We start from the raw sequence: 12,739 nt of genomic DNA on the forward strand, positions 1-12,739 counted from the left end.
TATATACAAAGTCAACTTGTTGCCCCCAACATTTTACCTACCTTATAAAGGATGGAAGGCTGAGTCAACCTTGGGCCTGGTGGGACTTATTTATTTATTTATTTATTTATTTATTTGATTTTTATACCGCCCTTCTCCCGAAAGACTCAGGGCGGTGTACAGGCAGAATAAAACAAACAATACAAAATACAATTAAAATGCAATTTAAAAAACTTATTTAAATTAGCCTGAAAATTTAAAAAATTTACCTTACACTAAAAAACCCCATTTAAAATTAATAAAATTTGACATTTAAAATTCAATTCAAGCCAGCCCCGCGCGAATAAAAAGGTGTGTCTTCAGTTCGCGGCGGAAAGTCCGAAGGTCAGGTATTTGGCGTAAGCCTGGGGGAAGCTCGTTCCAAAGTGTGGGAGCCCCCTTCCCCTGGGGGCCGCCAGCCGACATTGTTTGGCGGACGGCACCCTGAGAAGTCCCTCTCTGTGAGAGCGTACGGGTCGGTGGGAGGCATGTGGTAACAGCAGGCGGTCCCGTAAGTACCCAGGCCCTAAGCCATGGAGCGCTTTAAAGGTCGTAACCAACACCTTAAAGTGCACTCGGAAGGCCACAGGTAGCCAGTGCAGTCTGCGCAGGAGCGGTGTTACATGGGAGCTACGCGTAGCTCCCTCTATCACCCGCGCAGCTGCATTCTGGACTAACTGAAGCCTCCGAGTGCACTTCAGGGGGAGCCCCATGTAGAGAGCATTACAATAATCCAAGCGAGAGGTAACGAGCACATGAGTGACTGTGCATAAGGCATCCCGATCAAGGAAGGGGCGCAACTGCCGAACCAGGCGGACCTGGTGGAAGGCCCTCCTGGAGACGGCCGTCAAATGATCTTCAAACGACAGCCGATCATCCAGGAGGACACCTAAGTTGCGCACCCTGTCCTTTGGGGCCAATAACTCGCCTCCAACAGTCAACCGCGGCTGCAGTTGACTGAATCGGGATGCCGGCATCCACAGCCACTCCGTCTTGGAGGGATTAAGCTTGAGCCTGTTTCTCCCCATCCAGACCCGTACGGCTTCCAAACACCGGGACAGCACTTCAACAACTTCATTGGGGTGGCCCGGGGTGGAAAAGTACAGCTGGGTGTCATCAGCGTACTGTTGGTATTTCACCCCGAAGCCACTGATGATCTCACCCAACGGCTTCATGTAGATGTTGAACAGCAGGGGCGAGAGAATCGACCCCTGCGGGACCCCACAAGTGAGGCACCTCGCGGCCAACCTCTGCCCCCCTGTCAACACCGTCTGCGACCGGTCGGAGAGATAGGAGGAGAACCACCGATGCACGGTGCCTCCCACTCCCAATCCCCCCAACCGGCGCAGCAAGATACCATGGTCGATGGTATCAAAAGCCGCTGAGAGGTCTAATAGGACCAGGGCAGAGGAGTACCCCCTGTCCCTGTCCCGCCAGAGATCATCCACCAATGCGACCAAAGCTGTCTCCGTGCTGTATCCGGGTCGAAAGCCGGACTGGAACGGGTCTAGATAGACGGCTTCATCCAGGTATTGGGGTAGCTGTCGCGCCACAGCACTCTCTACAACCTTCGCAACGAAGCGAAGGTTGGAGACTGGACGATAGTTACCCAAAATAGCTGGGTCCAGGGAAGGCTTCTTGAGGAGGGGTCTCACCACCGCCTCTTTCAAGGCGGCAGGGAAAACCCCTTCCAGCAAAGAAGCGTTGATAATCCTCTGTCACCTCCTGAGTGGCCAGTACCAGCCAGGAAGGACACGGGTCCAGTAAACATGTCGTGGCGTGAAGCCTCCCCAACAACCTGTCCACGTCCTCGGGAGCCACAGGGTCAAACTCATCCCAAACCGGCTCAACAAGACGTGTCTCCTCTCCCTCGCTTGGATCATCCCAATTTCGGTCCAGACCGTCCCGGAGCTGAGCGATTTTATCGTATAGATAACCACTAAACTCCTCGGCTTGTCCCTGCAAAGGGTCATCCCGCACCTCCTGGTGAAGGAGGGAGCGGGTCACCCGAAACAGGGCGGCCGGGCGGTTATCTGCCGACGCAATGAGGGTGGATGCGTAGGAACGCCTCGCCTCCCTCATTGCCACTAGGTAGGTCCTAGAATAGGACCTAACTAGTGTCCGATCAGCTTCGGAACGACTGGACCTCCAAGTGCTCTCTAGGCGTCTTCTTCAGCGTTTCATCTCCCTCAGCCCCTCGGAGAACCAAGGGGCCGGACGAGATCTGCGCCGGGTCAGAGGCCGCAAAGGCGCGACACAGTCCAAGGCCCCAGCCGCGGCCTGTTCCCAGGCCACAACTAGTTCCTCAGTCGTGCCGTGGGCCAGATCCTCAGGAAAGGGCCCAAGCTCCGTCAGGAACCTCTCAGGGTCCATCAGGCGTCTGGGACGGAACCAACGTATAGGTTCCGTCTCCCTGCGATGGTGAGTGGCGGTTCGGAAGTCTAGGCGAAGGAGAAAATGATCGGACCATGACATTGGTTCTGTTACTAAATCATCTAATTCCAGATCATTTAACCACTGTCCAGAGATATAAATCAGATCCAGCGTGCCTCCCCCCGTGTGTGTAGGGCCATCATTTACTCAAATCAGGTCCAAGGCCGTCATGGAAGCCTGGAACTCCCGAGCTGCCGTCGATGACAAGCCGACTGATGGCAGGTTGAAATCCCCCATGACTACAAGTCTGGGGGTCTCAACCGCCACCGCGGCAAGTACCTCCAACAGCTCAGGCAGGGCTGTGGTCACGCAGCAAGGAGCCAGGTACGCGATCAACAAGCCCAACTGATTCCTATGGTCCCACCGCATATAGAGGGATTCACAGCCGGCAATCTGAGGAACAGTGGCCTCCCTCGGCTCTAGATCTTCCTTAATAACAACCGCCACCCCCCCACCCCTACCTTGGGCCCTCGGCTGATGAAATGCTCGGAAACCTGGAGGGCACAGCTCAACAAGGGGAACCCCCCCCCTCTGGACCCAACCAGGTCTCCGTAATGCCCATCAGGTCCGCGGACTCCCCCTGAATAAGGTCGTAAATCAGGGGAGCTTTATTAGCCACGGACCGGGCATTACACAACATCAGCCGAAGATCCAAGCTTTGAGGATCATGGCCGCCCGAGGAACGGGTAGGGACTGGGGGGCCGGAGCACGTGATCGCTTTCAGACATCGAACACGTGCTCCCAACTCTCAATACGGCCCCCCCCTCCGCCATATCTGCCTCTCCCACCTACCGTACAGATCGAACATCCCTCTTGAACCTGCAGTAATTGCAAGCAGCTGTGTTAATAACAGACTGTCTTAGCAGTCTGAGCCACCAGAGGCCCCAATAATCCATAATCCAATCCTATCTACTGTGTTTCCTCAAAGATGACCTACCCCAAATATAAGCCCTAGCCTGATTTTTGGGGAAGTCCTACCCCAAAAATAAGCCCCCGTGAAGCAGGTGGGCATGGCCAGCACATAAGGCAGCCTTCCCTTCCCTGATCACCTCATGAAGGCTTGGCCCCTTAATCGTAGCCGCGGATCAGCTGAGCGAGAGCTGAGAGCTGCCTCTCATTCTGTCTTTCTGGGTGCCTGGAGGTGTTTCCAGCACACTTTTGCCAGCCCCAGTCCTGCCTACAGCACTATGGAAACTCACAGCTGAGGGTCCCTCTCTTCTGCAGCTTACCTTGTGACTCTGGGGCAGGCGGTGACCATGTTTTGCACTCCACTAGGCCTGGAGCTCGGATCTTGCTCAGGCCGTTGCTACGAGGAAGCCATGTGGTGCATAGAAATTGGATTCCCTCCCCCTGCCTCTGCCTGGCTGCTAGGCCTGTTGCACCTGGCCTTGTGGTGGCTCTTAGCTCTCCTGGCCCCCCTGCTGTCAGCAGCCCTACTGGGCTGCTCCTGCCTGGCATGGGCAACTCGGCCCAGATCCCGCGGAGACCTCCCAGTGCAATGCTCTGCCGCAGCTTTGGAGCAAACGTCCTTTTTTTTTTTTTGTTTACATTTATATCCCGCCCTTCTCCGAAGACTCAAGGCGGCTTACAGTGTATAAGGCAATAGTCTCATTCTATTTGTATATTTTTTTTTACAAAGTCAACTTATTGCCCCCCCAACAATCTGGGTCCTCATTTTACCTACCTTATAAAGGATGGAAGGCTGAGTCAACCTTGGGCCGGGCTTGAACCTGTAGTAATTGCAGGCTCTGTGTTCTAATAACAGGCTTCTTAACGGCCTGAGCTATCCCGGTCCTTCTTCCCTACACAGGATGGCAGCGCTCATTCTGACTGTGCATGGGGTAGCTCCAGCAGAAGGTAGTGGAGGCTGATGGGTAGAAGCCGAGGCTGGGTGGTGGGCTGGGCCAGGTGGAAGGTGAGGTGGCTACAGAGCCACTGCAGATGAGGCGGACGCCAAAGGCTGTAATTACCAGTAACATGGTTGTTATGTGAATATGGAGTTCCCCTTTGACTTTGCTTGTCAGGATGTCGCCTCGCTTGGCCTCCTGACCAAATTGCTGGTAAGACCCATTCTTGAAGGTGGCACAAGGCACGTGGGGCCTCCTGCTGCTTTTGCAGCCACAGTCGGCTGCAAAAGCGGGCACACTTCTTGGAGGCGGTGGCTGGAGCGGCACCCGCAAATCAGCTGTTCTGTGGACCAAGTTGCTGGTAAGACTGTTAGGCAAAGAGGCATGAGGGGCAGCTTGTCCCACCCCCACCTCCCGGTACATGGGGCGTGGGAAATAAGACCTTCCTGAAAATAAGATCTGGTGCCTTTTTTGGTGGCCCAAAAAATATAAGACCCAGTCTTATTTTTGGAGAAACATGGTATGTAGGGTTTTAAAGGTCAACACCAGCACTTGGTGAACTGGACCCAAAAACAAACTGGCAATCAATGCATCTTACCCAGCAGAGGTGTAACATGTGATCTGAAGTTTCTGTATAGTCTTTAAGGGTAGGCCCATGAAGAACAAAGTCCAATTGAGAGGTGACCAGGGCATGAGTGATTGTAAACAGGGTCCCTTCATCCAAGAATGGGCACAACTGATGTCCAATAAAAAGGCCCTCCTAACCTTGAGCAGGAACCTTGAGTTCAGGTTGACCCCAGATTGTGTGCAGGTCTGTTTGGGGCAGTGCCATTTAGCACTAGATGCAGTCCTAGAACCAGAGGGCCCCAATATCCAAATCCACTCAATTTTTGCCATGATTCAGCTGAAGCCTGTTGTTCCCCATCAGACCTTCACAGCCACCAGATACCAGGATAGGATGCCCACAGTATCACTTAATTTACTAAGAGCAGAGATGTATAGCTGGACATCATCAGTGATAATACTTTTCCGCATGGTGACAGATGAGCTCCCCTACTGTCTCATGTAATTGTTGTTGTTGTTAGTTGTGAAGTCATGTCCGACCCATTGCAACCCCATGGACAACATTCCTCCAGGCCTTCCTATCCTCTACCATCCTCTGGAGTCCATTTAAGCTCATGCCTACTGCTTCAGTCTCATGTAATGCTAAACAGTAAAAGGAAGAGCACCAATTCCTGCAGCACCCACCCAAAAGGTCAGGATCTCTCTTCCTTGATCACCACCAACCCCAGGGAACAGAGATGAATCAGCACAACACTGACAGCCCACAGGCAATCCTCTCAGTCGATGCAGGATACCATGGTTGATGAAATCCAGATAATCTGTTTCATCCAAAGTTCTGAAAGCTATTGCACAACCACTTTCCTAACCACCATCCCCACAAAGGGGAAATTCGATACTGGGTGAAAGTTATCCAGTATGGAGGGTTCCGGCAATGGCTTCTTAAGGAGAATATGAACGTGATAGCCAGGTTCAAAAGAGGAAGATAAGCTGGGACCCCGGCCAACTGATAGGAGTGGCATGAATCTCTGAGAGTATCCAGAAAGCCTGGAGGCGGATGAAGACACAGTCCTGGGTTCACTGAGAATTGGGGGTGAGTGGTCAACCAGATGGTCAGCAGACTGCCTCCAATGAGGAACAGCTGCCACCTGATCTGCGGACACAAAGAGCAGAGCGTGGGGAAGAACAGAGGTTGGCAAGGCTGCTTGGTAGAAAGCAGCTTTGTCCCTCCTATCAAGAAACCCCTAGCCAGGTGCAGGGGAAGGTGCTTTTGTTGGAAGCAACTATTTGCTTCTGCAATGCAGTCTCTTCGATTTCATGAACTTTGGACGTTGCTTTCATAGACATTGAACCTTGCTTTGACTTTGTGAACTTTGGACCTTATTTTCTGGACCTCTGACCTTGTTCTTGTCTGTGGATTTCAAACCATGCCTTGTGGATTTCAGACTTTATTATTGTCTGGTAGATTTCAGATACTGCTCTGTGGACTTTGCTCTTATCTTGTAGAATGCAGACCTTGTTTTTGTGGATATCGGACCTTGTCTTTGGGGCTGTTGTATTGTGGGATTGTGGGAGGCTGCCCTCAGTGAAATTGGAGCTGAACTTTACCAGCATAGCTGTAGAGCAGCTTGTCAGGTTGCTTGGGGAAACCACTTAATTCATGTATAGTAGCGCAATAAGCATACTATACTAGCAGCTACTCCCACCTACATGACGTGGGTCAGAACATCTCCTTAAGAGGTAAAAGAACAACCCTCTCACTCAAATAACTAGCATTTGTTCTAGTGGATCATGGTGCCATAGTACGCAGGGAATGATTCAACCATGCCAAGGGGGACACTAATTGCTTCTCCATGTGAAGATTGCATAGCCACAGCCCTAATAGGAACAGAATAATGAATACAGAATAACAGAGTTGGAAGGGATCTTGTAGTCCAACCACCTGCTAAAGTATAAAGTACCCTATACCATTCTTGGCAAATGGCTGTCTAATTTCTTTTTAAAAATCTCCAGTGAGGGTGAATCCACAACTTCTGGCAGAGGATGGGCTATACTTCACAAGAAAAGGGAAGAATGTATTTTAAACAATGACTGCCTTGGTTTATCCAAAGGGCTTTAAATTAAAATTGAAGTGGGAGGGTGAGTAATTTTTAGGATTTAATCCTGAGCATAAACCTAAAGACAACCAATCAAACAACGAGGTACGGAGTAGTGGGAAGTATGGGGAAACTCAGATATAAGTCAAGAGATGTAGGAAGCAAATGCAGGGTCAGCTATAAAGAACTTGGATGCCCAGACAACTCGCTGTTCAGAAAGACATGGAATTTTTTGTTTTTAAAGAAAAAATGTATCAATAAAACATATATTTTTTAAAAAAAGAACTTGGATGTCTATTCACTAGTGCTCAATGTTTGAGGAACAAACATGGTGACCTTGAAATACTACTACATGAGGCACGTACAATGTGGTAGCCATTATCAAAACTTGGTGGGATGCAATTCATGACTGGAATGTACAGCTGGAAGGATATTTTCTGAGGTTTTCGTGGGTGTTTGTATGTAGGTCTTTGGTTATTCGGGTTTTCTCCCACGTAAAATTGGAAGTGTCTTGGTGACGTTTCAACAAAGTCTCATGCGTCATCTTTAGGCTTCAGCTTCGTGCTTCTAGGAGCAATGTGTGGTCGCAGCTGTTTCTTCCTTTTAACTGCTAGTGGGGGTTTGAACTGATTGGGTGGGAGCTTGGCTGTGCTCTGATTGGATGGGGGGGTTTTGTGCTCTGATTGGTTGGTGTGTCCTGTTTGGGTGGGGGCTTGGTTGTGCTTAGATTAGTCTGAGTTGCAGGGGGATTTGAGCTGGTGAGTTGCATTGCTGTTGTTTGGCTTTGTGTTCGTGGTTGTGCTACATCTTCATGGTGGGTGTCAGTCTGCTGCATGTATTTTATTTATTTATTTATTATTTTAATTTCTATACCGCCCTTCTCCCAAAGGACTCAGGGCGGTTTACAGCCAAAATAAAACAATCAGATACAAAAATTAAAAGCAAATTTAAAAGACAAAAATTTAGATTTGGCTAGGAACTATAAAAATCCAATAAAACCCCATTTAAAAACTATTAGGCCAGTCCTGCGCGATGGAACAGAAACGTTTTCAGCTCGCGTCGAAAAGTCCGGAGATCAGGGAGTTGGCAGCTCGTTCCAGAGGGCTGGAGCCCCCACAAAGAAGGCCCTCCCCCTGGGAGTCGCCAGCCGACATTGTCTGGCCGACGGCACCCTGACGAGACCGTCCCTATGGGAGCGCACTGGTCGATGGGAGGCCACCGGTGGCAGTAGGCAGTCACGTAAATAACCCGATCCTATGCCATGGAGCGCTTTAAAGGTGGTAACCAACACCTTGAATTGCACCCGGAAGACCACCGGAAGCCAGCCTGTACAGGAGAGATGTTATATGGGAGCAACACATGAGGCACCTCAAAGTCGATCTCTGCCCCCCTGCCAACACCGTCTGCGACCGGTCAAAAAGGAAGGAGGAGAACCACCGAAAAATGGTGCCCCCCACTCCTAACCCCTCCAGCCGTCACAGCAAGATACCATGGTCGATGGTATCAAAAGCCGCTAAGAGGTCTAATAGGACCAGGGCAGAGGAACAATCCCTGTCCCGGGCCCTCCAAAGATCATTCATCAACACGACCAAAGCCGTCTCTGTGCTGTACCCTGGCCGGAAACCGAACTGGAACGGGTCCAGATAGACAGTTTCATCCAGGTAACGAGGGAGATGATGCACTACCACACTCTCAACAACCTTCGCCACAAAGCGAAGGTTGGAGATCGGACGATAATTTGCTAAAACAGTTGGATCCAGGGAAGGCTTCTTGAGGAGGGGTCTCACCACCGCCTCTTTCAAGGCAGTAGGGAAGACACCCTCCCTCAAAGAAGCATTAACAATTCCCTGAAGCCAGCCTCGTGTAACCTCCTGTGTGGCCAGTACCAACCAGGAGGGACACGGGTCCAATAAACATGTGGTTGCTTTCAGCCTCCGCAGTATCCTGTCCATGTCCTCGGGAGCCACAGTGTCAAACTCCTCCCAGATGACAACCTCAAGATCCACCTCCGTCATCCCATCCGAATCTACCCAATCTGTGTCCAGCCCATCCAGGATCTGAGCGACTTTACTGTGCAGATATTATCCAAAATCCTCAGCACGACCTTGCAAGGGGTCCTCCCTAGCCCCCTGAGTAAGAAGGGAGCGGGTCACCCTAAACAAGGCGGCTGGGCAATTATCTGCCGATGCAATAAGAGAGGCAAAATACTCACGTTTCGCCGCTCTTATCGCCACTAAGTAGGTCTGAATATGAGACCTCAATCAGATTCAGAACGGCTGGACCTCCAACCACTCTCTAGGTGTCTTTTTCGGTGCTTCATCTTTCTCAGCTCCTCAGAGTACCAAGGAGCCAGTCGAGATTGGCGCCGAGTCAGAGGCCGCAAAGGCACGACGCGGTCCAAGGCCCCCACTGCCGCCCTTTCCCAGGCGGCGACAAGTTCTTCAGCCAGGTCATGAGTTAGGTCCTCAGGAAATGGCCCAAGCTCCGTCAGAAACCTCTCCGGGTCCATCAGGCGCCTGGGATGGAACCAGTGCATCGGTTCCGTCTCCCTGCGGTGTGGGTTGGCAGTTCGAAAGTCAGCTGAAGGAACGAATGATCAGACCATGACAAGGGTTGAGTAGCTAAATCCCTTACTTCTAGATCATTCAGCCAGTGTCCAGAGACAAAAATTAAGTCCAGAGTGTTTCCCCCAATGTGAGTTGGACTGTCAACTAACTGGGTCAGGTCCAAGGCCATCATGGAAGCCATGAACTCCCGGCGCCGGCAGGAGTGTCTTCCTTCTGGATGGTCGGCCTGGTTGGGCGAATGGCGAATGGCATCGACGGCGGAACCAGCAGACATCGGACAAACCAACAGAAGAATAAGTGCACGCATTGAAGAACACAAGAACTCAGTCAAAAAAGAGGAACCAACTTCTTCCCTGGTCCAACACCTTAAAGCCACAGGACATGATATTGACTTTAAAAAGACCAGAACTATCGCCAAAACTGAACACTTTAACAACAGAATAATCAGAGAAGCCATCGAGATAGAAAAACGCCCACACAGCATGAATAAACGAGATGATACCTCCCGCCTATCAGCCATTTAGAAACCCGCCCTTATTGACAAATGAGTCCCTAAGACAAGGAATGACACCAGACCCACACTCACGAGGGACACACAGGATGTCACCACCACACATCCACCCAGAAAGCAGACTCAAACCCACACCGATGATGAAGCAAAACCAAGGACCAGAAGCCAGACCGCAGCTGCAACATTAGCCATTTCAAACCCCTCCAATCCATACATGTAGCAGACTGACACCCACCATGAAGATGTAGCACGACCACAAACACGAAGCCAAACAACAGCAATGCAGCTCATCAGTTCAAATCCCCCTGGCAACTCAGACTAATCTGAGCAAAACCAAGCCCCCACCCAAACAGGACACACCTCCATCCAATCAGAGCACAAAAAAAACCCCATCCAATCAGAGCACAGCCAAGCTCCCACCCAATCAGTTCAAACCCCCACTAGCAGTTAAAAGGAAGAAACAGCTGCGATCACACATTGTTCCTAGAAGCACAAAGCCTGAAGATGACGCATGAGACTTCGTTGAAACGTTGCCAAGACACTTCCAATTTTATGTGGGAGAAAACTCGAATAACCAAAGACATATATATATACTGTATATAAAAGTATGACATTGTGATAGATGTATACTACAGGCTACACAACCAAATAGAGCAAGTTGATGTACGTTTTGCTAAGATTCCATGGTAGTTATGGGAGATTTTAATTACATTGACATTAACTGGGAGACAAACTCTGCACCAAGTGCAAGATCAAAATAATTCCTGATGAGCCTAGCTAACAACTTTGTCATAGAGGAGGGAACAAGAAGGTCAGCTATACTGGATGTAATTCCTATTAACGGAGATAAAACAAAACAGGGGGTTGAAATTGTGGGAATTTTGGGGGAGAGTGATCATTGGGATTTAACATAATGTGGGCACAACTACTATCTTAGATGTTAAGAGTAGTTGATATCCTCAAAAAAGAGCAGAGAAGAACAGGGGTCTGTAGGTTAAACTGTGATTAAGGAAACTATGCATGTTTGCTGTAAACTATCAAAAAGAAGGATTAAGGATGACATGATAGCAGTACTTGAGAGGTTATCACAGAGAAGAGGGAAGACTTATTTTCCAAAGCACCTGAGGCCAGTACAAGAAGTAATGGGTGGAAGCTTGTTAAAGAGAGATTCAACCTAGAACTAAAGAGAAATTTCATGGCAATGAGAACAATTAATTTGTGGAATGGCTTCCCTTCAGTAGTTATGGATGCTCCACCACTGAAGCTTTTCAAGAAGAGATTGGGCAGTTGGAATAGTATGGTCTCCTGATCAAGAAGGGAGTTTCTGGTTGATGTCGTGGATTTCCGGTTGACGTCGCAGCAATACAGACATAGGGAATGGATCTCTGTGCCACCTGTGATGAGCTCTCCTTATTTGTGGGCACCAAGAGGAGCCAAAACCGCCCTGTAGGGGTGGTGAAGGAAAGAAGGGCACCCTGTGAGGTCATGGAGAGGTGCAGCTCTCCTGTCTGACCTAAGGGTTTTTTCCCTCTCAGCCAAGGCAAGAAGAAACACCCTAGGCTGCCACAAAGCTGGGATAACCGAAGAGCAACTAAGACTGGTGCTGGAGTGAAGTAGGTGAACAGTTGTTGGACATGGGGAGAGGGTTCCTTTTTGCTTTAAACTTAACCACAAAGAACTAACTGCTCAGAATTATCTGTTAAAACAGTGTTTAAGCATTCTGAAAAAATACCAGACTGTAAGTGAAGGCACAAGAGAGAAAAATAATAAAGTTTGAAATACAACTGAAACTCAAAAAATTAGAATATAGTGTAAAAGTTCATTTATTTCAGTAATGCAACTTAAAAGGTGAAACTAATATATGAGATAGACTCATTACATGCAAAGCGAGATAGTTCACGCCTTGATTTGTCATAATTTTGATGATTATGGCTGACAGCTCTAGAAAACCCCAAATTCACAATCTCAGAAAATTAGAATATTACATGAAATCAATAAAACAAGGATTGTACATAGAACAATATCGGACCTCTGAAAAGTATAAGCATGCATACAGTATGTACTCAGTACTTGGTTTGAGGCCCCTTTTGCATCAATTACTGCCTCAATGCAGCATGGCATGGATGCTATCAGCCTGTGGCACTGCTGAGGTGTTATGGAAGACCAGGATGCTTTAACAGCGGCCTTCAGCTCTTCTGTATTGTTTGGTCTTATGTGTTGTGACCCAGGTTCCTGGACTCAGACTCCTGGACTCGGATGATTCAGAAAGTGAGGGAGAAGACCTGGCAAGCCCTGCTTCTCTTGGGCCCTCTCCCTCCCTGGCACCCACTCCAAGGGAGGAGGAGGGGCCGGCAAGGCCTGATTCTCTCGAGCCTTCTTCTGATTTGGCAACGCCCCAAGAACAGTTTTGGAGTGATGCAAGACTGCGCAGACGTGACCGGCGCGCGCAGCAGAGGAAGCGTTGGGATAAAGCCAAGGAATGATGGTCATGCAGAGACTATAAATAGGAGGTGGGACTTCCTGGTTTTTTGTCTTGGACAAAGCAATGAATTTGCGCGGGCAAACTGTATCAATGGAGGGAAGAATATATTCGTGAGTAATTCTGGCCTTATCTATAATTTCCTCATTATCTCCAGAAACTTGGCAGGCCCGGGGGTAGACGTGGCCAGGACATTTATCTATGTAAATAAATTAGAAAAGGAGACC

General features: G+C 49.4%; 1 protein-coding gene across 3 annotated transcripts in view; it reads right to left on the reverse strand.

Annotated features, from left to right (window-relative positions):
- Positions 1 to 12,739, reverse strand: part of ALOX5 (arachidonate 5-lipoxygenase) — a 266,743-nt gene that overhangs the window by 27,726 nt on the left and 226,278 nt on the right. The window lies entirely within an intron of this gene.

This window comes from Ahaetulla prasina, chromosome 3 (genome assembly GCF_028640845.1).
Source record: "Ahaetulla prasina isolate Xishuangbanna chromosome 3, ASM2864084v1, whole genome shotgun sequence".
Classification (NCBI taxonomy): Eukaryota; Metazoa; Chordata; class Lepidosauria; order Squamata; family Colubridae; genus Ahaetulla; species Ahaetulla prasina.